At 37.6% G+C, this 26930-nt stretch overlaps 1 long non-coding RNA gene across 1 annotated transcript; it reads left to right on the top strand.

The window, feature by feature from the left end:
• The first annotated feature begins 469 nt into the window (after positions 1 to 469).
• Positions 470 to 22656, top strand: LOC149775875 (uncharacterized). The gene is made up of 5 exons (XR_016416546.1): positions 470 to 1135; positions 1655 to 1776; positions 12495 to 12609; positions 21986 to 22093; positions 22546 to 22656. It is a non-coding gene; the product is annotated as an uncharacterized LOC149775875 (long non-coding RNA).
• Positions 22657 to 26930: the final 4274 nt, after the last annotated feature.

The following is a 26930-nucleotide window of genomic DNA, read 5'->3' as shown; positions in this document are numbered from 1 at the left end:
CCCCCACCGAGTTTGCCACAGAGCGCTCGTGTAATATACGGTTTAATACAAAATACATGATTGTGGGCAGGAATATACAAAATTTGGTCGATATACATGATCGTTGGTATCTATTCAAACGAGGGCCATGAAATACATTAGCAAATTCCTACAGTATTTTAAGGCAGGCGATTACGAATTATTTAAACCACGTTTTTCATCTGTCACAGATTTTATAATCATTTTGAAGTGGCTGCTTTATCTCGAGGAAAACGAGCGGTAAGTGTTATACAAAACAAAATCTTAATAGCAATTTGATCACTTTTGCGTCATTTGACAGTAAGAATAGTAATAAATAGAGGATAATTTCTTTTCCTACGTTAGGCCTAATACCTGGTATGTTTTTTAGTGTGGTACACACACAAAAAACAACCCCAAAACAACACTAACAACATTTTAAAAAACCCACAAAAATGAGTGCCGTGCCGAAGCCACGGGCTAAAATGCTTTATTATCATTTTTTTTTTATTTATAGCATCAATCACAAATTGAAATATATACAGTATTAGCGTTGGAAAAGAAAGTTTTCTTTTTGTTATATTTTTTTTTCTCACCCTAGCGAAACACTTTCTGCAAATGACCTTAATAAAGAAAAATAATAAATTAACCTAAACCACTTTGAATGTCGACCGTATCTTTTATTTACACGGCATCATGCGCGGAAGAAAATACCAACTGAACCGGGATTTCAGACAGCAGATGAATTGAAGTTGATTCATTGAACATCATTAGCAATTGTACAATCAAACAGATGCAACAATGAAAAGTGGAACTATGAAAAATCGAGAATGTTAGATTTGCGAAGGATTTATTCCGAATCATTGTCTGCTAATAGAGAATTCATGTCAGTTGCTGTGTCGGCGATGCCCACACAGCGCGCCGTCCAAATGTGAAGTTGCGTTTTGCTGACAGACATAACACTGTGCCATAATTTATCTGATGGCATGTAAAGAAGCTGCTTAAATTATAGTATTTAAAAGTTTCTTCATTTTGTAAGAGCTCAAGAAATTAATTCTGGTTTGAAAGACAAGATGACGGTAAAACTCAGAAGACGTAGCTGTACAGTACCGTTGGTGTTGGAGACGTCATAATAAAGGTAACTGCGTTAACTTCGCTTTTTGTTTGGTAATTTGTTGGATATTATCTTTTGCTGATCTTCTTTGAGCTTGGAGTAAATTTTACATTCTGAACATTTTTATTTGCACTTATCTGCTTAATATGTATTGCTGGGATATCATATAGAATATGAAGTCAGTATAATGGTACTATATTACATATTTGAATGATAAAAGACTGGTAAATGATATAATGATAAACTACAAAATAAATAATTTGCCCAATATCCCAAATATGTTAATTAAAACAAACATTGAATGTAAATTCAGATATAATGAGCAGTTGTAAGAAGTAAGAAATAACATTTTATCCATTGAACCTGTTATGTGTTATCATCATCAGTTTTAAAATAAACACATGGAGACAAGTTTGCTTAAATTCTAAAATTAACACACACACACACACACACACACACACACACACACACATATGGTATTTTAATCTAATACAGAAATGGTGACATTGATATATGCAGACCAATAGTTTTTTTCTTCTACAGATATAAATTAAAAAGCCTAATTCTGAGAGTTTCACCTACAACATTCATGATGGGAAAGGGCCACTAATTAAGAGCTGACATATGTGGAAGAAAAATACCATCCATGTTGAAAAGGGCTAGAGGTAATGTGAGAAAACATAATTTATCAATCTTATTTAACATTATTGTTGATATTTTATCTCAACTGGTCAAAAGGCTAAGTGGGTTTATGTAATGGTCCAGAGTGTGTTATTTATTTCACATCCCCTTCTGTCTTTCAACAGTAAGAAATTAGCTACTTTGGAGTCCATAGTTCTGATCAATTTGTTTATATAAAACTTGGTTTTGGGCTTAAATCAACATCTTGGATAAATCTAATAATGAGCAAAATCCAAGTATATACATGTGATCATGTATAAGATTAGTTGAGTTTTTTAACCAGCCTAAAAGCCATACTTCCACAATATAGGCTAAAATCATTAAGTTGTCCTTGAAGTTTGATGAGTGTTAACCATTAATAATAATAAGGTGATCTTTCATCTGAGTATGTTACCACCGCATGCAATATTTATACATGTAGTGCAGTTTTTACTAAACGTAGAATACATGCTTATATAAATGAGATCTAGATTGAAGAAGTGAAGATGCATACAAATACATGAGGTTATAACCACTACTGCTGATTCAAGTTTGATCATGCTTGGCCATTGGGCTTATAGAGTCAAGTTTCACAATGATGCTTATTATGAGTGTGATAAAGGTATGGTAGTGAAGTGACCTTGCATCTGATTGGCAGAGTTTCTTATGATTTGCACAACAGTGTTTATGATCCAATTTAGATCTGACTTGTTTAATTATTTGCTTGTATGTCTGAGGCTATAAGCAAAATCTATGCATATAATGTGGTGGTTCTACATCTCACTAGCCATTCTTGCTACTGCTCTTAAGACTATTTCTCATTAATTTCATCAGACTTGGTGAATAGATTTATCTCATCAAGATATAGCAAAAGAGCAATTTTGTAAAAAAAATATTCATTCATATTAAACTCAAATTCTGCATCTGATTGGTTGACCTTGCAAATACTATAAGGGCTCTATTTCTGACAAAAAGATTATTTTGATCTAATGTAGCAGAAATGCTTATATGATCAAAACATTGAACATATTTGATGACAAATAAGAAATAGTTTTTCATGCAAATTTGATAAACATTGATAAATCGGTTCATATCATTAAAAGCTTGGAAGAGTTTGATTACATGTGAGACCATCACATATTAATCATTCTTTATTTAGAGAATTATTTTTGTCAGGATTTAGTAAAATATGTAAAATCAATATGGACTGGTTTTGTTATGTACAGCAACACTAGTTGTTTACTGAGTACTGAGGGAATTGGAGTAAGGCAAGGGTACATTGCAGTAGGTAACCTGGTTGACTTGATAACAGGATTTTAACACAAACATTTTTATCAGGAGTCTAGCATACTAACCATTGATTCACTGCAGATCCTGCCCCCATTAGTTACCTTTTAATACATAAAGCATTTGGGTTTTTTATGTCACAAATCCCATAGGGATTAAAATTAACATCATAGGTCTCACTGGATAGTTTCGTATTTTGACATCCCTCTAATTTTTAAAGTAGAAGGCATGAACCTAATTATCACAAGCCTAGCATTTATAAATTTACACATAAGCTAAATCTATAATGTGGTTCAGATTTACTTTGAGTTAGGCATGGAAATAGGTTGGCTTGTTGGTGACTGCCTGTCACAGTTAGATGAGCATTGGAGATCATATGCGTAACTTAGTCTGCAAATGAGCTGCCGACTTTTATTTGTGTCTGCTACAGAGGTAAATATAAAAAAATCTTGATGGTAGAGGGGTGATGAAAAGTATGCTAATTTGTTATAGTACTAGTGAACTTTATTCATGCATAAGGCACATACTGATTCTTTTAGTTGCCTTGTCACAGAAAAATATTGAAAATAGCTATTTCTAGTAAAAAATGAATGTAAAATGTACCTGCATCCTTTGACCCTACCAGAACCAAACTAAAAGCTCAAATTTGTGCAGCTGCTTTTGCTCATCACAAACATAATTGGGAGTATAACTGCTAACCCTACCCTCTAGCACACATTTCATTCATTCATTGGATTAAAGTCACGTGCACCTTTCGGTATGTGCGACTGTTTAGTTTGTACACGTTTGTGTACTTTTTGAATTTAGCGATTAATTTATACAATGCCCCCAAGCAAGCAAGCCGAAGCCCAGGTACCCCAAAAGGTCCCGCCCAGGCTCTCATCGCTGCAACCTTCTCCATCGTTGTACTCCGTTGGTGGTCTGTTTCTGCATCCTGCATCTCCTTCCTCTCTCATTTCAGGCAGTAACCGAAGCACACCAGCAGCAGTATTATGAAATTTTCGTTGCAATCAATGCCCAGTTCCCTATATTTATTGGGCTATTCCTGTACTATCTTGCCAAACATGTGATTGTCACATACGCTTCAGATATTCCCGAGTTGTGAATTTTCCTACCTTTTGTAAGGTCTATTAAATTTTGTGTACTTTGCGTACTTGAATTTTCCGAAAATTTTTTCACATCTAGTAGGCTTTTAGTAGCCCTTTATTTTGTTTTGGAGATCTCAATTTGGTTAAGTATTTCGTACGTGTGGCTTTAAACCAATCAGTGTGTTTCAGGGCCAGTAAGTTGTTGGTCAAAAGAGGGCTTTCGTGGGTCAGAATGAAAGCCCTATGTGGTAAAATTTGTTTGTAGAAAAGAAAAAAAAAAAGAAAAGAAAAGAAAAAAAAGGTGGGTAGGGAGTGTGTATGCTATATTTGTGTGATGGCTATAGACATTTTTGTTCGTTTTTCTGCTTTTCCCACATATCCCGACAACACACATTCACGCTCACTTTCTCATTCACACTTATAAGTAGATGTGGGGGGTGGTGGCCTTATTTCTTTTGTTTGATTTCGGGAAGGCAATTCTTTTCATACTGGGGGGTGGGGGTGGTTTGATTATTTGAGGCATACTCTTTTCATTGTTTCTGCCTTCATTCCCCAAGGTCTGCAAGTGTCCTGTTCTTTCTTCTTTTACTGCCTTAGGACGTTTAACTTCATCCTGTGCCTTTTCCTGCTCTTCTTTATTTCAGCTCTTTCTGCCTTATCCCGTGTCCGTTTCTATTTTGGTCTTCTCGTCCTTTTGATACTGCCATGTTCGCCGTGAGATGTTTTCTTCGAGGGAGGTGGTTTGATTGCCTTTGTTTCCCTTCGCTTTGACCACTTGGCTATTTACCTGTTATTTTTGTTTAGCTTAGCTATTTGTGATTTATTTTAATGTATATTTTTTTTATTTTTATTTTTTTATATTTTTTTTATTTTTTTTTGATCCTACGGGACCTAGCATGCCGTTATAATTCCGAAACAGTGATTTTGTAATATTTTGTCCTTATCTGGTTTTTATTGTTCGGGTTATGATCGGCTGTGCCAGTCTGTGAACCCATGATACCGAGCCGGCCGTCACAATTCCCAAACAGTGATTTGTAATATTTTGACTGGTCTTTGATTTACTTTTTAATATTTTTATTTTTTTTTTTTTTTTTTTTTTTTTTTTTTCCTTTTTTCTTTTTTTTTTTTGTTTTTTTGAACCTACGGGGCCTAGCATGCCATTATAATTCCAAAACAGTGATTTTGTAATATTCGTCCTTATCTGGTTTTTATTGTTCGGGTTATGAGCGGCGGTGTCAGTCTGTGAACCCACTAGCCCGAGCCGGCCGTCACAATTCCCAAACAGTGATTTGTAATATTTTGATTGGTTTTTTTCTTTTTTGGTTCGATCTTTTAGGTTTATTGGTTTTAATTTCTTTACATGGTCTCTCTTTATACCCAACCCTTCATTCGGTTTAGATTTGTCCCCTTTTGCCTATTTTGTTAATGAATGTCATGATGTTATTATAGGTCATTCCTATGTTATTGTTTTTTTTGCCACAAGTAACTCCGGGTATGTCCACCGTTCTCCTATTTGTTCCTGTTGAGATTTTAGTTCGGCCCTTTCCTGGTTGTATTTGGGGCATATATTTATTAAGTGTGCGATTGTTTCTGGAGTTGGGCAGTAGGGGCAGTTTTCGGTTGGTCCCCTTTTTATGTGTTTCCCTGCGCATCCTGCCAATAGTGTTTTACCTGTTCTTATTCTATTTATTATTGTTATATCGTATGGATTTTTGAAGGTCGGACTTTCGACTTTTCTACTTACTTTTTTCATCATCGTGTGTATTAGACTGTTTGCATCCGATTTTTCCCATAGCTCTTGCCACATGTCATTGATCTTGTCCCATGTTATTGATTTCAGTGACGCTGTATGCTATATTTTGGGCTTTTGGTTCGTTTGTGGCGTTTTTTGCTTCTGCATCTGCTTTGTCATTGCCTGGGATTATGGATATGAGAGGGTATCCATACGAATTCAACGTGTTTGTTGTTTTTTTCAATCTCTTTAAGTAGCGATCTTGCATGATTAATCATATTAGGTCTGCTCTTGGATTGGTCTGTTGCTAACGATTGTAGTACACTGTAAGAGTCGCTTAGAATGACTGCCTTAGTTGTGGGGTATGTTTTGACGTATGTTAATGCCATTAGTATTGCCATGAATTCTACCGTGTATATAGCGCATTGGTCTGGGAGTCTTTTTCCAACGGCGACATCTAATTTTGGGATCACTATCCCTGCTGCAGTTTTATTTGGATTTTTGGTTTTTGATCCATCTGCGAAGATTTGCGTGTATGTCTCGTATTTGTTGTCAATGTACGTTAGTATTGATGCTCTTAGTCCTATCGGGTCATTTTGTTTTTGTCCTAGTTTACGTAAGCTAAGATCTATTTGTGGTGTGGGACAGGTCCACGGGGGGTCTGGGTAGTACCTTATTTTTTCTGGGTTGATATTTGCGATTTGAAATTTCCTTTTTAATTCTATAATTATTTTCCCACTAGGTATTTTTTTATTTTTTCCTTTTGTATCGAATGGTTTGTCGCATGCTAAGAGGGCTTGTAGCGTGAGGTGGTTGGGTTGGTGTATTGATATTCGAGTTGAGTATCGCAGCATCAATTCCTTCCGCCTTAGGTCTAGCGGGGGTTCTCCTACTATTATTAAGATATCTTGTGTGGGGGTACCATTTAGGACGCCGGTGCATACCCTTAGCGCTTTTGATTGGACTGTGTCTAGTTTCTTTAGTAACGTGGTGTTCGCCGCTCCATATACCTGGCAACCGTAGTCCAATTTTGCTCTTATAAGTGCTCTATATAGGGTAACGAGTGTTTTTTGATCAACCCCCCAATTCACCCCTCTGAGGTTTCTGTGGAGGTTGATGTCTCGTTTGCACTTCGTTACGAGTTCTTGGATATGAGCTGCCCACGTGAGTTCGTGGTCGAATACCATACCTAGGAGTGTCGCTTGTTTTTCGAATTTGATGGGTACCCCCTTTAGGGTTAAGTTTGGAGTGGGTGGGGGGTGGCCACCTCCCGGATTGAAAACTATGCCTACTGTTTTTAGAGGTGACAATTTAAATCCCCATTTATCTGTCCAATTTCCTATATCGTTTAGTCCTTTTTGTAAGTGCTTGGTCGTTTCTCTGCTGGCTGGGTTGCCAGTTTTCCATACGGCGCTGTCATCGGCGAATTGGGATAAGTCAAGGTGGTTGGGTTTTACCGCTGTTTCCAGGTCGTTTATCATTATATTAAATAAAGTTGGGCTGATTACGCTTCATTGTGGCGTGCCATTTTCCAGTTTGTATCGTTCGGAGTAGTCTTGTCCTAGTCTGACTTGTATCTTTCTATCGGTTAGGAAGTTAGCAATAAATTTGTATATATTGCCAGTTATTCCGTATGGTTTAAGTTTACTTATCAGTCCCTTAGTCCACATTAGATCATATGCTTTTTCCATGTCTAAGAAGATGGCTGTAACATATCTGGATTTTTAAAATTTTTCTCTAGATGCTAATTTGACAGCGGTTTCTAGTCTCATGAGTTGGTCTATTGTGCTTCGGTAGTTGCGAAACCCGCTCTGTGTATTAGCTAGTAGTCCTTTGCTTTCTAAATGGTATTTCAGCCTGTTGTTTACCATAGTTTCCATTATTTTACATATATTGTCTGTTAGTGATATGGGCCTGTATGATTTTATATCGCTTGAGGGTTTTCCAGGCTTAAGAATCGGGACCACTACTGCCTTTTTCCATCTTATAGGTATGGTACCGGTTTCCCATATTTTATTAATGAGGTTAAGTGCAATTGTGACAAGTTTTTTGGGTAGGTTCTTGTACATTTCATACCCCAAAGTATCCTCCCCGGGGGATGTGGTCTTTTTGCCGGCGAGGGCCTTTCTCCATTCGGCTTCTGTAAACGGAAGGTTTAGTGGGCCGTCATTATTTCCTGCTTCCTTTATGTTGCTTTCCTCAAATTGCCTTTTATGATTTTTAAACTTATCCTCTAAGTTGGTATTGCTACACATGTTGGCGAAATAGTTTGCGAATAATTCTGCCTTATGTTTGTTGTTTTGTCCAGGTATGTTGGGGGTTATTGATTTAGTTTTGCCTCTCATTTTTTTAATTCTTTGCCACACCTCCTTCGATTTTGTGTTAATATCTAGTTTTGAGCAGAATTCTCTCCATGAGTTTTGTTTAGCTATCATAATAGTTTGTTTGGCAGTTTTTTCCTTTTCCTTGTAGTAGTTAAAGTCCCTATTATTTTTAGTTCTTTTGAATTTGTTTAGAGCTCTTTTTTTCTCTTTAATTGCTATTTTACATTCATTATTCCACCAGGGCACCGTGGGTTTGGGTGCTACTCCTTTAGTTTTAGGAATTGTTTCTTGGGCCATTGTGTTAATGGTTTCTATTAATTTGTCATTAAAGGTGTCAATGTCCCGGTGATATATGGTTTCTGGGTCGATTGAGTCACCTATCTGTTTGAACCTAATCCAGTTGGCCTGTTCGTATTTCCATCTTGGTGTGAAGGACGCTTTATTTTGAGGTATTCTAATTTGTATTTCTATATTTATAAGGTAATGGTCACTTCCCATAGGGTCGCTTTCATCAACTTGCCAATCAGAAATGCCTGTTAATCTTGGTGTGCATAGAGATAGGTCTATTGCTGATGTGTGGCCTGTTCTGTCATCTATCCGGGTGTGCATTCCGTTGTTTAGAAAAACTAAGTTGCATTTTTGTGCCCATTTTTCTACAATTTTTCCTTTAATGTCCGTCTTTTGACTCCCCCATAGTTCATTGTGCGCATTGAAGTCCCCGCATATTACCACCCATTCTCCACAGTCTTTAATCATTTTGATTGTTTCGTCTGCACTTAAATTGCGCTGCTCATTTGTTTCATAGAGGTTAACGATTAGTACCTGCTTAGTTTGAGCGGTTATTTTGACTATCTGTATTTCGAAGTCATTGGGCGGTCTACTATCTGTTAATTTATGCATTTCTGATGTAATTCCATCTCTAACAAAGGTTGCTAACCCCCCTCCTCTTGCTGTGGGGGATCGATGCTTTAGGTATTTGGTGTTGTAGCCTATGATGTTTGGGATACGTGAGGTATCATTTAGGTGGGTTTCCTGTATGCATATAACATCTGGTTTTCTTTCCTGTTCAAGTATTTTGTTATTTAGTTGGTCAGCGTGGGCCCTAAGGCCGCGTGCATTCCATTGCCATATTTTGATTTCTGCTCTGGAATCCATCTCTAGTGCAAAAAGTCTTAATAGTTTGTTTAATTTACTGTTGTTTTCGTTTTATGCGTGTTTCCTACCAGTGAGGGTGCTACCTATTTATTTTGTTTTTGGTATCCTGATTTTTGTTTTGGCCTGCTTATAGTTTACCCCATGGGAGATCATATATTCGACTATTAGGGCTTCTCTAAGAGCCCTGGGGCATTCTGCGTGGTTTGGTTTGTGGTTACCACTACAGTTAGCGCAGTGCTGATTGGTGGCGCTACATGTTTTCCGGTCTGGGTGGTGAAGACCACATTGATTGCACCGGAATAGGTTTCCGCAACTCTTAGAGTAATGCCCCCAATTTTTGCAGTTGCCACAGAACCGTGGTTTGTTTTTGAAAGCAAAAATTTTTTTAGCCTCGAGTTTTTCGGCTATTTTGATAGTTTCTGGGGTGGCGCCCTTAAAAAAGAGTACCACTGCAGTGCTATCCTTTCCCGTTCTTGTTTTTAGGCGGATTGCTTTCTCTACTTCCTGTCCTTTACTCCTTATGTAGTCTACTATTTCATTGGTTTTATTTTGAGTTGATACGTATATGACTCCTTTGTTGTGTGTTTTTGGGGGGTTTGGGTCTATGTGTTGTTTTGTTCTGTTGTGTCTAGTGACCTGAACATTTATTTGGTCTATTCTTTCAATTTCCATATATTTGGCAATCTGTTGTTCAGTGGTGCATTTGATTATCAGCAAGTCGTCTCTAGTGCTTTTAAGCGTGAATTCTCCTTGGTGATGTTTGTTCAATTGCCATGCTATGGTTTTAAAGGCTAACTTCGTTATTTTGGAATTTACTCCCTTGACGAAGAGAGTCAGTTCAGCGGGGTGTTTCTTGTTTTGGATATTTTGCAGACTGGTCTTTTTTCCCCTGGTGTTTGTCTCTTTAGCTGACTTTGTTTCGTTGTCCATAACCGGCTTGCTGGGTCTTGTATTCTGACAGTTAGTGTGTTCCTTATTCTTTCTAACTGGTATTTGGGATTTGGTTTTCCTATTATTCTTACCTTTTGTTGAGTCGTGTGTGACTGCTTTATTTGTGGTAGGGTGAGGGCGTTCTGTTTCGTCTAGTAGGTTCTCAGTTTGAGTCCCCTGGCTGCTAGTGTTTTTAACCAGCGTGGTCTGGGTTGTTTTTGTGCTTGTTGAGTATTGTTCCTCAGTTTGGGTACTCATGTCGGATGTAGTTTTGCGGTTACTCGGTAGATTGTCCACATTCTCGTTTACGCTTGGTGACAGGTAGAGTCTACTCATCGAGTCAGTTGGGGTCGAGTTGAAAATTGGCGTTAAGAACTGTATCTGTCGTTTTTCTCTTAGGGGGGATGAGACTGCTTCGGAGTAAGTTTGCCTTAGTTTATCTGCCTTTAGGTTGACCAGGCAGCTGAGATAACTATTTGATGATGTGACATTAATTTTGTTGTTATCCATCTTGAGTTTCTTTATTTGATGTAAGGTATATATGACGGGATATTTCTTTAGTTTTAATCCTGGGTTTGTTTTGATTTCTTGCAATTTATTTGAGTTTAATTCTAGCTTAAAGCTATCTGTCTTAACTATACTTTATTCTACTTAGTACTATGAAAAAGCAACAGCTGTAAGGGGATATGCAAATAGCTTTTATTCTGATTTGTGTAATTAATTATTATATTACTATTATCCAATTTAAACTTATTGAAAATTATTTTCTAGCCAAATGGTCAAAGTAAAAGGTTTTACTTACCCCGATCCAATTTTCTTTTTAAGATCTTTAGAGTTTTTAAATACAGCCTTCTAATTATACAAGTTTCATTACATTGGTCAATAATTAGTCACATGTGATGACACTTGTAACTAATCAAACCACAGCAACTGAGAGCAGACTAAGCACTGATATTTATATGGTACAGTGGCAATATACAGTCTGTCTGCCGCAACACATGAAACAAACTGGACAAATCTGAAAGCCTTGAATTTGACTTCATTTATCTGTATGGTAGAACAGAACCTGAGTTGAAAAGCTTTTAAAGAAAGACCTTGATATCAAACCTAATAATAACTGCAGGAGTTATATTATGGATAATTAACCATTCTCTCAGTTTCAAACTGGGCATTCCATCCCATGGGGTTCTAAATGTAAACCAAGTGTAACTGATATCCTAATGAACTGTAAAGACCATAGCAGCACAACAGCAGGGGACCAGGTATGTCCAGATCCAGAAATCACAGACCAGTTTCAAACTGATGATGAACCACATAAAAATTACACATCTGCTAGAACTTATGTTATGAAGATAACTTAAATTGCATTATTATTAATCCTCCTCCTCACATTCATCATAATTGAGATGCATCATATATGTTTTATTGTAAAATAGTTTATGCAACATAATTCAGTGAAGACCTTTGCTGCCAATTTACCAGTGAACCATTTGTTTCAATGAACATATTTTATGTTGTAACAAGGAGCATCATTTAAACATTATGATACACTTATCATACCTGTATATGAAATCTTAATACTAACACTTATACTTGCAATACTACTACTAATAAAAACACCTGCATTGATAATTTGATTATGTTCAATTGGACTTGTATCTAAATGATCACCAGCTGTATGAAAAGACATATTTTAATATATAGATATTGGATGGAATACTAGTTACCACAATTGAATAGTCATATGATAAATGATATATTATTTTAAACAATTTATATTTGCAGTGAAACATACTTTTACATTATTTTCACTTAAATTTCATTTATAGAGCAGTATACTCTGCATTCATTAAATTACTGAAATGGTTATAATACAACAACAAATACTGCAACTTCCAGAATCACAAAAATCAAAAGATATAAACAAAAACTTCCCTACATGTATCAACAGTTGTCACTTAATAGACAGAACTCTGAAGATTTAGAATAGGATGTTAACAAATTAGGTATTCAAGTTAAAAAGAAAAAAATACCAAGTAAGCTTACTACCAAAAAATCAAACAATAACAGTGAATTTTAGTACATTCCCAGGAAACAGAATATATGATTTTTCTTAACTTGATCTGATACATCTTAAATCTATAGAAAATGATTCATATTGTATGACTAAAATATTATGTAAACAAAAATTCCATCACTTTTTTCAGATGCAACATGCATACCCCAACCCATCCTTCTTGATCATAAAGTATACCAGCATTCCACTATAAGATGGGGAGCTGTAGTGGCTCAGTGGTTAGCTTTCTGGACCTGTGAAATAAGGTAGGTTCAAATTCTACCATCAGACCAACCTGGGTTAGCTACCATGGTGTGTCCTTGGGCAAGGCACTATACTTAAAGTGCCTTGGCACTAAATAACTTACTTGTGTTGGTTTACCATAAAAGGCCAAACCAAACACAAAAAAACAACAACTTTAAAATATGAGTTTTGTCAATACTAAGTAATTGAAAATCATAGTGAAGAAATGTTTTTGTTAATACAGATTAATGGATCTAAAAAATCTCTTTCTTCTGCAGGAGTTTAAAACGTTAAATTAAAAAGGTCATGGTACACATTGCTTTGTTCGTACACATCAGGCTCCGTAACCCATATCCAACTAAAAATTTTAGTAGAGTCTGAATAAAACATATTTTAATCTGGATGATAATATTCTTTCTCCATTCATATATTACACCACCAAGATTGATCCAAATAAGATTACATTTTACTATAACACTGAGGATGAGTATGCCTCTTAACAACTTACAAATGTGGAGAGAATGGAGTTAAACTGAACTTTGATTTCTTTTCAACCATAGCACAAGATGATCATTTATTATGAAAAAACCTGAATAAAGTTGGAGTTTGTAACCATGACAGTCTTGATACAATATAAATTCAATATATTATTGTTGTCTTGAGGTATAGTTCTGTATATTACAATCTCACACAAGATCAGGGTATATTTTAGTACCATACAGTTAATTCGGGATTGTATTAATACCTATTCTGGTGAATGAACATTAAATAAGATTTACTATTTTGGAACCAGTTGCAATAAAGTTTACTAAACAAGAGAAAATATGACTTTACTATAATATCTAAAATGTAAAATCTGCAAACAGAATACTTGCTTGACTTTACACTTCAACTATATCATAATATTTATTTGAAATGAATTTATACAAATGGCATTAAATTTGGTTTCAGGCTGGTAATGACAATGGTAGTAGTGAATAGGGACGGTCTAGGGACTAGGGAACTTCCATGTTAAAAAGGGTATATCCACTCTGGGGACTATGTAATTTAACATGGGAGAAAAAAAAAAAATATCCATTCTAGGGACAAGGGGAATTTAACATGGGAGAAAGAAAAAAAACTATTCACTCTAGGGACAAGGGAAATTGAACATGGGGAATAAATCGTGGGACTGTCTTGGGACTAGGGGAAATGGAACAGGGTCGGGACCCTATTTTAATAAGGTCCCGACCTGATGGGTCTATGAAAATGGAACAGGCGAAAATTGAAACAGGGAGGGGTCTCTATTTTTTTATTATTTTTTTAAACAAAAAAATAAAAAAAGGGGTAGGCAATTGAAAGTCAAGATCTTTTCGAGAGATAGGAATGGCCCTGAAAAGGGCCTTTGGTTTTATGTTAATATACCCTTAACATAAAGGGCATCTGTGACATCTTCTTCTTGACCTTAGGCTGTGCCTGACTGCAGGACCATAGATTAAGACTCTTTTGAGGCATCCTTGATGCTCCACATAAGATTCTTCACATCCACAGGCTGGTGTCTGTCCTGTGGATAACTGTCCAGTTGGATCGGACATACATTGATATGTCCGTCCGGAACATCATCGAAGACACAAGCGTTGAAGATTGTACATCGGTCCACATGTTGGGGTGCTGAGTAACAGGTGAAGGAATGCAGTGAACTGTACTTATTTATAGGGGGAGGAAGGATTGAAACGGATTGAGTTTGTTGACCAATCCAAACACGCGTTACAAAATTCAGTCAGCCCACGTCCAATCCGAAGAGAGCAGTCTGTGACGTCACATAGTCTATATAGATTCGCTAGCGCCTGTGCGTAGTCAATCTAAGCGACAGTTTTTCAACATGACGGAAACTCAGAAAACGATCAGTTTGGGTGCACTGATGGTGGAGACTACCCAAGGGAACCCAGACTTACTTTCAGAAGAGGTGAATTGGGATTTTGTGGATTTTTTTACCTTGCAAGAATTTGTTCCTGAACCTTCGTCACCTTCTCCTTCATTACCGCACATGGAAAATTTTAGACAGAGACAGAAAGAAGAATTGGAGAAATTTATACAACAGCAAAAGGAAGCGGAACAAGCTTTTCTCCTACAGCAACAGCAGCAAGAAGAAGAGGTAAGAAAAAAACAAGAAGAAGAAGACGCAGCAGCAAAGAAACAAGGGTGTCAAAATCAAACGGTCACGGTACTGTTAGACATTTTAGTTAAGAAGTCTGAAACAGATGTATCAGACTTCTTTATTACGGCCGAAGAGAATACGACCTTCCCAAGCTAAACACTCCAACCCTGTGACTACGCCTACTGCACCATCCTTAGTGATTTCAACGAAATCATCATCAACAGTACGCAGTCCAGAAGTAGGTCTTGGCCATGGCAAAGGCTTAAGACAGTTAAAGTTGATTGTTTAAACTCACCCCTTACACCAAAAAAGGCCCTTTTCAGGGCCATCCACGTCTCTCGAAAAGAGATAGGCTTTCAATTGCCAATAACTAAAAAAAAACATTTTACCCAATAGTACCTGTCTGTGTATGAGTGTGCGTGAGTGTAGGTTCTTATTTTAAAATCAAAACCCAAAGACACTTACCTTTTATAATTAATTTATTCTTTTATAAATATTTACAATTCACAATTCACAACAGAGCACTTTAAAAAGTTCATAGACTTATTCTGTCTCATTGTTCACTCTCTGTTTTTTTAATTTCTTCACTGTCATAGTCTTTTCCTCCTCTTCCTCCTCACTTTCTTCCCTTCTTTTCTTCTCCTGTTTCTTTTTCTTCACCTGTCTGTTTTCTTCCTCTTCTTCTTCCTCTTCCTCTGAAGAATCCCTCTCTTCTTCTGACTCCTCTTGTTTCTTTTTTGGGCAGTCTGGTGACCAATGTCCTTTTTCTTGACAATAATAACAGGTATCTTGACTTTTGTCTCTTCTAACCCCTTTTTTTTCTTTTTTGGCGGTCTGGACACTCTGAAGACCAATGCCCTTTCTTCTGACAGATATAGCAAGTATCTTGACTTTTATCTTGAAAGGAAGGAGAGTAGTCCCTCGGCTGGTCTGAAGAGAATTTTCTAATGACCCCTCGCAAAGCTCTGATGAAACGTTCAATCTTGGTAGTCTCTTCCATTGTTGTGCTCAGTTTGAGAGTGAAATGAATAGTGAAAGGACAAGACACATACCCTTTATATACGCTGGTCTGCTATGACTATAAATTAATCCATGGTGTTTAAACTTTAGTCATTTGACTTTTTGCTATCGAGATGAAATGATCCAATTCATTTGAGAAGAAAGAAGAAGAAAGTAAGAGGCAGAAACGTGATCTATCGCCTCGTACTAGGGCTGAAGTCTTGGCACAAATTCATGCCAGTGATTTTGAAGAGGACATGAGTGAACCAGAATCCAAACCCTCTAAACAAAGTTTACCACCCTTAGTCAACCCTGAAAAGTACTATGACATTCGAGAGACGGAAAAGCGTCCCTCTAGAAAATTTAGAACTACGGCTTACAAATACACAGTGAAGTTTAAAGATTTCAAGTCTGAAGTACTGTTAGAGAAAGCAAAAGGGTTCATCACCGACATGTGGGATTCTTTGCTCACCACACTCAAGCGACAATGTCAACCCAAAGAAGATGATCGCTTGAGACTTTCCATACAACATGACGGCTTGAAATCCCCTGTTTGGATCGAGTTTAGCAGCCCTGCAGAATTGACCACTTCCAAAGTCATGGACAAGATTCAACACGTGCAACAATCTAATGACCAGTTTGACATCACCGATGGAAAAGCCACACTGGACATGACCCACGTCTCTCCTCCTCAAGGGACCGGACAATGCAGAAAGACCTTATTGGTCAACAACCTTCGCATTACCAAAACAAGTCTTGTCCAAATTAACAATTTTCAAGACCACATGTGTTTAGCCCGAGCCATCGTGGTGGGATGAACCTATGCCGACAAGAACGACACGGTAGAATGGAAAAGAGCCTGGGAGAACATTCGAAAATCGAACCGAGCCAAACAACGAAATGAAGCAGAACTTCTGTTACAACAAGCATGCCTGTCCAAAGACACATCCTGTGGCATTCCTGAGATGCAAAAATTGCAAGATGCCCTAGCTCCACGATACACCTTGAAAGTGCACCCTCAAGAAGTGCGCGGGTCTCTGTTGTTTCGAGGGAAAGACTTTAAGGATGGAAAATACATTCACCTCTATCATCACGATGACCATTTCGATACCATTACCACTATCACTGGATTCCTGGGATACAAATATTACTGTGAGAAATGTGACTTATGATGGTTATAATAATCGAGAGCAACACAAACATTGTGGATCGAAATGCTCAGGATGTTTGGCCTCTCAACCCTGTCTGAGCGAAGGGCAAGAACCAGTGCATTGTCCTGCTTGTCTGCGCACATTTGTCAGCCCTGCCTGTTACCAACAACATCTGAAGATGCAAGGTTCACAGAAGAAATGTGCTTGTCAACTCCTGAGATTGTGCCCAATGTGTGGACAAGGTCTATGTATCAACAGTACCAAGGCACACGTATGTTCAGGAAAGAAAAAATGTCACATTTGTCACTGCATTGTGGACTTGGAACACCAATGCTACATACAAAAATACCAATCCCAACCAGAGAAAGAGGATGGTCACAAGAAGAAGAAAGGCAATTTCATCTTTTTCGATTTCGAATGCATGCAAGAGATCAGTATTCACATTCCTAATTTCTGCGTGGCTCATCGAGTGTGCGAGAAGTGATTCAAGAACCTATCTTGAGTTATTGCCCTCACTGCAGTAAGATTCCTGGAGGGCGTGAAAAAATCTTTCAAGGACCGAACACACTAGCCGATTTCACACAATGGGTCTTAGACCCCATCGACAAGACGTGGAGCCAAGAGGACATCGAACATTATTATGGAGATTGTCATTGTCATGCCACGGTGATGGCTCACAATTTCTCCGGATATGATGGACAGTTTCTTTTGAGATGTTATATGGAACATGGCATCGAGCGTCCTAAAATCACTTTGAACGGAGCCAAAATCATTTTCATGCAAGTGGGACAAGTGCAGTTTAAAGATTCGATGAGCTACTTAGCCATGCCTTTGAGTCGAATGCCTAAAATGTTTGGAATGACAGAAATGGCTAAAGGGTACTTTCCACACTTTTTCAATACAGAAGCCAATCAACACGCCGTTCTACCCCATTTGCCTCAGGCTCACTATTACGACCCTGACAACATGCGTACCGAACGAGAAACTTTCTACGCTTGGTACCAGGCTCACGCCTCCGACCCTTTCGACTTTCAGGAAGAAATGCTAAAGTATCGTCGTTCCGACATGGACATTTTACGGCGATGCTGTGGAAAATTTCGAGAACTGTTCATGGAACACGGAGGGGTTGATCATTTAAAAGAGGCTTGCACCATTGCCAAAGCGTGTTCCTTAGTCTACCGACAACGATTCATGCTTGAAAACACTGTGGCTGTCATCAGTCCTCAAACGACCAACTATGTCAAACGTCAATACTCGGTCAAAGCCCCATGCTGGTTGCATTACTTGTGCGACAAGGAAGACAAATGGATTCAGCATGCCCGCAACGGACAGGGCGAAAGATCATCGGAATGCATTCGGTCAATGGCTGGGACTTAGAAAACCCCAAGATCATGTACGAGTTTAACGGTTGCTTATTTCACGGATGTCCCGTCTGTTACCCTGACCGCGGCACTAAAAATCAGTTCTTACAACGAACCATGGAAGACTTGTACCAGGCCATTTGTCAGCCACGCCTAAAGTTAGAACAGGAAGGATACCAAGTGGTGGAAATGTGGGAACACAAATACAATCACCGTTTGAACACCGATCCCGAGTTTAAACGCCTCATGGAAAGTTACCAGTTCATGGACCCCCTGAACCCAAGTAATAGTTTGTACGGAGGAAGGACCAATGCCACCTGTTTGCTGTACCAAGCTGACGAAGAGAAAGGAGAAGAAATCATATACTTGGACGTGTGTTCACTGTATCCCTACGTGTGCAAATATTGTTGCTTTCCTGCAGGGCACCCACAATTGTTCACCGAACACATCGACCTAAAAAACATTCGACAATACGAAGGCTTGATCAAGTGCAAAGTTTTGCCTCCCACGAACCTATACCATCCCGTCTTACCTCGCCATTGCCAAAGCAAACTTATGTTTCCTTTGTGCCGTACTTGTGCTGAAACGTGCAACCAAGATCAACCTTGTCATCACACCCAGGAAGAACGGGCCTTGACGGGGACATGGGTCAGCGTAGAATTGTTCGAAGCTCTGAACATGGGATACCAACTGTTAGAAGTGTACGAAATTTGCCACTTTCCCAAGACACAATAATTCCACAAGGGTGACCCCACGCAGAAAGGCATTTTCGCAGACTACGTGGATGCCTTTTTGAAACTGAGCAAGAAGCCAGTGGCTATCTGTCTTGGTGTCACACTCCCGAAGACCAAAAGACATTCAGAGAGAAATTCTGGGCACAAGAAGGCATTACTTCAGATCACATTGAGAAAAACGAAGGCAGGCGATCGTTTGCCAAAGTGATGTTAAATTGCTTGTGGGGTAAAATGGCACAATGACCGTGTTTACCCAAGACGGAGTATTTGACCGAACCTTCCCGCTACTTTCAGATGATTCACGACAAAGCCAAATTCATGAAACACGTGGACGTCGTTCGTGAGGATTTGATCTTGGTGAATTACGAAGAAGATCTGAACTTTGTAGAAGATGACCCCTTTGGAAATGTCATCATTGCAGCTTACATGACAGCTCATGCTCGCTTAAAATTGTACGAAGCTTTAGAACTGTTAGGGGAATGTGTCTTGTACTTTGACATGGACAGTTGCATTTATATCGATCACCCGAGTCAACAGCACCCTGACATCGAAGGAGACCGTTTAGGAGCCTGGACAGACAAGCACCCCGATGACAAGATTCTAAGTTTCGTTAGTGGTGGTCCCAAAAATTACGGCTACGAATACTGGGCCAAACAAGGAGAAGTGCACACGAAGTGTAAAGTGAAAGGACTTACTCTGAATTATCGTACCAGTCGAGTGGTCAACTTTGGCATATTGAAAGAAGCCTTGCAGTCTAGAGATAGTGACCACCTATCAACCCAACAAGATTGTACGTTTACCCACACACCACATCGTCAGTCGACCCTTGGAAAAAGTCTATCAAATCGTGTAGCAGAAGCGAGTGCGGCTTCCCACCCACTTTACTTTGCCGTATGGACATGTCGGTATAAAACATTGGTTGTAAGAGGATAGCCACCCACCAGAAGGATGACTTCGCCGCAGCAAGAATCGAGTGAGAAATCCAGTGAGAACTCCAAGTTCAAACCCTACCATTTTCCAGTCTTCTTACCTGACTATTGTGATTGTGCCCGTCGATTGGACATGTTTCAAAAATGGCCTACGGATAGGGAAGGATTACCTTCTTCGTATGTTTTAGCTAGAACAGGATTTGTCTACTTCGGACCCGAGTCAGGATTGGGATACGAAGTACAGTGTTTCGCTTGCGGACTGAAGTTACGAATGGATCTATGTATCTACAAAGATTCAGCTATTCTGGAACATACTCGATGGTCTCCGCACTGCCCTTACCTTTCAATGGCCTTTCCACCCATTAAACTACGGTACAATTATGACGGTACCTTAGAGACGGTACCTTCCAAAACTAGACGTAAACACATTGCATCCTATTTCATTGTTGTTTCTTTTCCACATAATAGCTTATTTTTTATAAAATGTTAAACTTTACTAATCTTTTTTCAAGATCACTTTAGTTTGCAAAAATACATCTTGTCATTTATTGGCATTCTACATTGAATTTTGTAAACAAGCTATAAACCTGACCTAATTACTCAACTTAACTGCTGACAGAAACAGTCTACAGTAAATGTATTTCATTTCTATAGCTCGATGGATAAACATTACATCTTTTAAAGCTGTGCACAGAATAGGCCGACATATCACGAGTCAGGAAAACATGGGGGTGGTATCCCCTGTGTCCAAAATTAATATCATTTTGAATAGAATATTCTAGTGACAATTGCCTCTTTTCAAATGGTAAGCATTGCTTTTTTTTATTTTCATCAATCTGTCAAATTCGGTATGCATTTTGCTTTAATATTTGAGATGGAAACCTTAGGTGCATAGAAATGTCAGACAGCATTGTACATCATGGATGGTGTCCAACATACTTTTATGATCATAAAACAAAATCCCATTTTTTAGTTATGGCCACTGATTTAAAAAATATTCATCCAAGCTAAATATAATAATAATAATAATGAGGACTTTGTATAGCGCCTAATCTTTAGAAGCTCTAAGCGCTTTGCAACATTAGACAACATAAAAACATACACAATGATATGATTACAAAAACAAACACCATGAAATTAGAAAACATAAAAAACATGCTGAGAATATTTAAGGTAGTTAACATTATTAAGTCATTAAGTTTGTTTTTGTAGTCAGAATAAGTAGTTTTGAGAGCACTCTTGAATGGGATCACTGCGTCTTTGTGTCTAAGTTCAGTGGGCAATTCATTCCATGTTGCTGGGCCCTGGTATGCAAAAGAATGCTGTCCATGTGACTTTGTTTTCATAGTGAGAATAATGAGTATATGATTGTCGGAAGAGGAGTGTAAGTATCTTGCTTGTGTGTACACATAGGTGAGGTCGGATAGGTATGTTGGACTAGAGTCTGTCAGTGAAACGTAGCACAGAGAACTAATGTTGTGTTTGATTCTGGATCGAATGGATAGCCAGTGTTGGGTACAGAGCAGCGGGGAGGTGTGCTCTGATTGTGGTACTCTAAGTATGATCCAAGCAGCTATGTTTTGAACTTTTTGAAGTCTCTGCAGTAGATATTAAGATGAACCAGACAGAATTGAGTTACCATAGTCCAGTCTTGAAAGCAGTAATGAACACACAAGTGTTTTAGTGGCATCAACTGAAAGATATCTGAGAATGGAGCTGATGCGTCTCAGCTCAAGATACGCAGCCTTGCATATGTTCATGACATGTTGGTGCAATGTGAGAGTACTGTCCAGAGTAACACCTAGGTTTTGTACTGATTGTGTGAATTTAATGTTGGTGTTGCTGATATTTATTGTGTGAGGTAAAGGATGTGAATGAGAAAGTCTTTGATAAGTAAGTATGGCTTGATTTAAATTGTGTTTTTCATGTGACTTGCCAGAGATTTTTAAATGAATTGATAAAGTAACTTGAGACACATTTCAAAGTACATGTTTTAAAAATATTCCATTGATTATTGCTGGCATTTAGAAAAATGCAATGCATCCTTTGTTGTGAAACTTATTTTAAAACATTGTATTACTCATGCAGAAGCCTGCTTGAAAACTAATGGCAAAGCAAAGGCAAATGGAATGGAAGAGACCATATCAGAGACCCTCAAATATGCACCCAACCAACGCAGAATGATAAAAGAACAAGGTAATCCAAATGACTCTTATTTCATCAATATTGGATTCAGTTTCGTCTTTTAAAGCATAGTATTTGCAAAGCGGATGCATTTCTAAACTGATAACAAAATCAGCTTATCCTATTGCCCAGGACTATCAGAGCTAGAGTCCAGCTAACTACAATATGCATATATCTTGTCTGATCGGACAAGTGCCTCCATTTGGAATTTTTATTCACATAAAATATTTGGATGAAATAAATTCATCTTTGTGCAAATTGATTGCACCATCTACTTGCCAGAAATGACAAGTAAGTGCAAAGTTATCTTGTATCATGGCTTAACGATAGTAAGGGAAGCACAAGTGCAGTGAAGAAAATTTCATACATTTTTATAATGCTGATTAACATGACTTCTGCATATGTAACTAGTGCTGAGATGATATGACTTTATTTAAGCATTACAATTTTGTTTTAATTTGCAGGTGCCTGAGCAGAAGAAGTAATAGATAAACTTTACAGTGGAGTTGGAGACTGATTCTGATTCATAATCTTAATTAAATCTAGAAAATAAACATTAAAGTCATATTAAAATATCTGTTGTATTGTTTCCTTCTTTCATTTTTCTCTTAAAAACAAATGTCTGAACCTTTAGTCTGTAAATTCAGTGGATTCCTTATCAGCCCATCTACTTTTACTTTACACCATGCTACTTTAAAAAAAAAATGAATTATCCCCATTGGGGTAGGTCCCCCCAACCCCCCACCCTACTTTGTCAACTTACCTGCCACATTTAAATCTAATGGAAGGCCCTGCTGTAAAGCCTGTTAGTAAAACTACCCAACAAGAGGATTTCATACATTTGCAACTCCTAGATGGATGGTAATGTTTTCATTTTTGTAATGTAGATTTGGACATTCTTGCCACCAGTATGGAATATGTGTTTCAGAAACACAAGCAGCTTTCATCAGATTTGCATATAGGTTTTATATGTTGTGAGTATGTTGTAGGAAGTTTTTTTAAATAACATCATATGAGATGATGCCAGTGGAAATGGCAGAAAAGTGTCTGTATTGTTCACCAACTACACCTTGTTCTTACAAAATGTGGCTGTTACACATTCCCATGATGATGTCACTGACAGCCATCAGTGAGGAATGCCCCAACAAGCATAATACAAATTACTTCCATTGTAATTGTTACAATTCCATTCTGACCACTCCGGTGTCCTAGTGGTTAGAGCGTCCGCCTCAGAAGCGGGAGGTCATGGGTTCAAACCCCAGCCAAGTCATACCAAAGACTTACAAAAATGGTATTAACAGCTACCTCGCTAGACGCTCAGCATTAAGAGGTTAGTGTTAGGACTGATCGGCCTGGTGTCAGGATAATGTGACTGGGTGCAACATCATACTACATGTTTGCAGCATGATGCCCCAGTGCTATACATCACTATAAACTGCCACACTGCAGACATCGTAGCAATATGACTGAAAAATTATTCAAGCTACGTTAAAAATCCAATCACACACACACAATTCCATTCTACGATCCAGAACCAACACTAATTCCGTACTACAGTTCTTGCATTTCAATCCAATTTTGCTTTTGAAATGTAGTGCCACTCAATTCATAATGAACCCATTCATTTCAAACACTCGCAAATACTTATTATTCCTGTCTACAACTGAAAAATATCTATATAAAAAAACGTGTAACTGTGTTTTATGCAAGGGCATGGAGATGCACAAAAACTTGCACCTGAAGCTTGAATAAAACCCCGACTGTGGATAAGACTTTACCCATCGATTACCCCAGCTTGGGGATAAATTCCGACCGTGGCGATTTATTATATATCCTATGACTGCTCCAGCTTGAGGGCAAAATCCAAGCACATCCCTAAAAAGATAACAAATATAGCGGCTCTTTACCTTCTGTAAATGCCACTTGAGCTTCCTGATGCTGTTGTATCTGCCATTTGACAGAATCACGAATGTGGATATATTTCTTAATTGCCTCTAGTTGTTGAGCTAGTTTAGCTGTATGAAATTCCTTTGTGCAGACTCACTCATTATTAATATTACAACAGTGATTTAATTACACATCACCTGTCAGCACACCGATGATAAGTCAGTTATTTTATAACACACCAACAAGCTTGCCCCTTGCACCCCCCCCCCTTTTTTTTTTATTTGGGCACCTGTGGACATGAATCTGCAAGGCTCAAATTGTCATTTTTAATATAAGATCTCAACATTTTTAAGGCCTTAATTTTAAAGACATCCTTAAAACCCCCAAAAGGTTATCAACTGGATCACCAGCCTTCGTTTAGAGTAACAGCAAGTATATATATATATTTAGGTCTAAGGAAACACAATAAAAATGTTTGATTTAACAATGACATATTTGCCTCAGGTCTGTGATCCTGAAGTGAATATTAACTGTCCATTTATTTTCTTGGCTTTTCTTTACTAGGAAATTGATTATAGAGATTTCTGCAATGGTGAAGGCAATGTAAAAATTGGTTACTATAACATACTTTTTACGCCATGTTTGAAAAAACAAATCCAATGGAAAGGTTATAGTCTGAAAATCTTCATTAAATTAAGCTAATATAGGGGAAAAAACTTTAAGAGTTCATAAATATTTTTCAGTGCTGAATAAAGATATAACATAACACTTTCTGCTGTGATTTTAATAGTTTCTGAGAGCATGAAAAATTTCTAGAACTATAATGTATAAATGTTTTCAAAAGATTATATTAATATGAGGGAAAAATCTGTTATGAAATAAACTGACAAGATCTTGTATGAATTCATGTTATCTTTAAATATGATATTTGTGTGAAAATATCTGGAAGAAAAAACAAGATGGTGCCACTCACACATACAATGTGGTTGCCACAGTAGCCATATTAAGAAACTTTTTATCGCTACTTCTGAATGGATAATTGTGTCAGCGTGTCAACATGTGTACAAAATACTTATGTTGATGTCTAGCAGGTCCTGAATGAGAATTATGGTGCTGTACAGACATCCTATAAGGCCACCAATGTGGCCATCCTGAAAATCTTGGTATAACTACTTCTCCTGAATGAATCGTCATATCAGTGAAAGACTTCTTATGTCTAGTTGGACGTAAATGAAAATAGTGCCAATCTAACCTCCAATATGGCTGTTTTAATGGGCATCTGGAAAACCCCTTCCTTGCTACTTCTCCTAGATGGCTGGTCATTTTGACATTGTGCTTTCACTAGATGACCTATTTGATGTCTGGTTGGCCGTAAATGGAACTATGCATATGGTTTTGATGTCTAGTTGGTCCTAAATGTGGTTTTTGCTGCTCATAAACTTCTAATGGTATTATAGTTGGTTCCTTAATGAAACTGCTGTACAAAATTAAAAGGCCTTCTCACTTTCTGTCAAGTTGGATACAATTATCTTTACCAGCTAGGATTTCTTGATCCTCTTTTTTATACATCAACCCTTCGCATATGTAGTTAGCTAAAACAGTATTTTGAACAATTAATTGCCCTCTTGCAAATACAATCCCAACTGCATGCTTTTACCAGTGTGAGAGCTCCTTATATAAGTAGCTAAGTATTCAGTAACTGAATTTCCACATCCACATGCATCAACTCAGAATTAAAAGTTGCAAAACATGTACAAATTTGAAAATCTTGAGACATGTGTCACTTTGCATGGTGGGTGTTATGATTTAAATGCAACAAGGAAATTGAATTAGGGTTAATTTCTTTAAGCTGTATTCAATCATGGGGCCCTGGATTATAGAATGGTCTAGGCATACACATCACTAATCAACTCTCTCTAGTCCAACCAATGTGTGTATATGAGAAAGCTTGCCAGTAGCGTTATGTGTGTTGATTTCTTCCAATAAATATGTTGGCTGCCATGTAAAGTCCATGATGTCCTGAAAAATGGTGTTAAGCTCCATACAAGCAAGCTAAACAATCAATGATATAATGGAACAGTAGACACCATTTTAGCTAAATATGCCAAGAATTGATTTAGAGACTTGGTTAGTGATGATGACTTAAAATTGGCAAGGGATTAAAAAGATAAAAGAAATGACCTTTCATGGCACTGTAATATAACAAATGAGGAAAAACAAAAGTTTATTGCATTTGAACCTTTTGTTTTTTCACAGTTTCAATTTAAGTCATAAGGCCCCTTATTTTGCCTTACCAAACATATAGCAAGTTATTACCTCAAGCCCTAGCACTAATAATGCCTCACAAGTAAGCAGTCTTTTATGAAGTCTCAGGTCTGAGTATATGTCTAGCAATACTTATGTCCAGTTTGTTTATAAAATTCTTTCTCACATGGTACAGTTTTCAGAGAGACACGATAAATTCAACAAGTGTGGTAATGAAGGGACAGGCATTCTTTATTTATGCACACATCCCAAAGGGACATTGCTATGTTTGAATCAACACTGAACTGAAGAATGGAGCATCAGCTGCATCAATTAAAATATTGTGGCCCACACAAAATACTGCAAGGACTATAATCAATTTATGAGTGCAATGGGCATGAATTACTGTAGCAGACTGGAGGAAGTAATCCGAATTTATTAATATCTTGAAGCTAAATATAGTAAAGTTTTCATCTATAATCTGTGGAATCATTTTTGCACACAGTTTGCAGGATTTGTCTTTGGGTCATCGTTTTTCTTTTTCTTCATCTATTAAAATTATAATATATAAATAAAATAAAATTTAATAATAATAATTAAAATTAAGATATATATATGTCTATAGATGTATCAAATCTTCTGGGATCAGATGATTCAATGCAAATTCCACATAACCTATCACCATCCTCATGTTTGCCATCTGACTTACTAAGTTATT

This window comes from Sinohyriopsis cumingii, chromosome 19 (genome assembly GCF_028554795.1).
Source record: "Sinohyriopsis cumingii isolate HCF-2022 chromosome 19, ASM2855479v2, whole genome shotgun sequence".
NCBI lineage: Eukaryota > Metazoa > Mollusca > Bivalvia > Unionida > Unionidae > Sinohyriopsis > Sinohyriopsis cumingii.
Note: the sequence above shows the minus strand (reverse complement) of the source record. Positions and strands in the feature narration are given on the sequence as shown.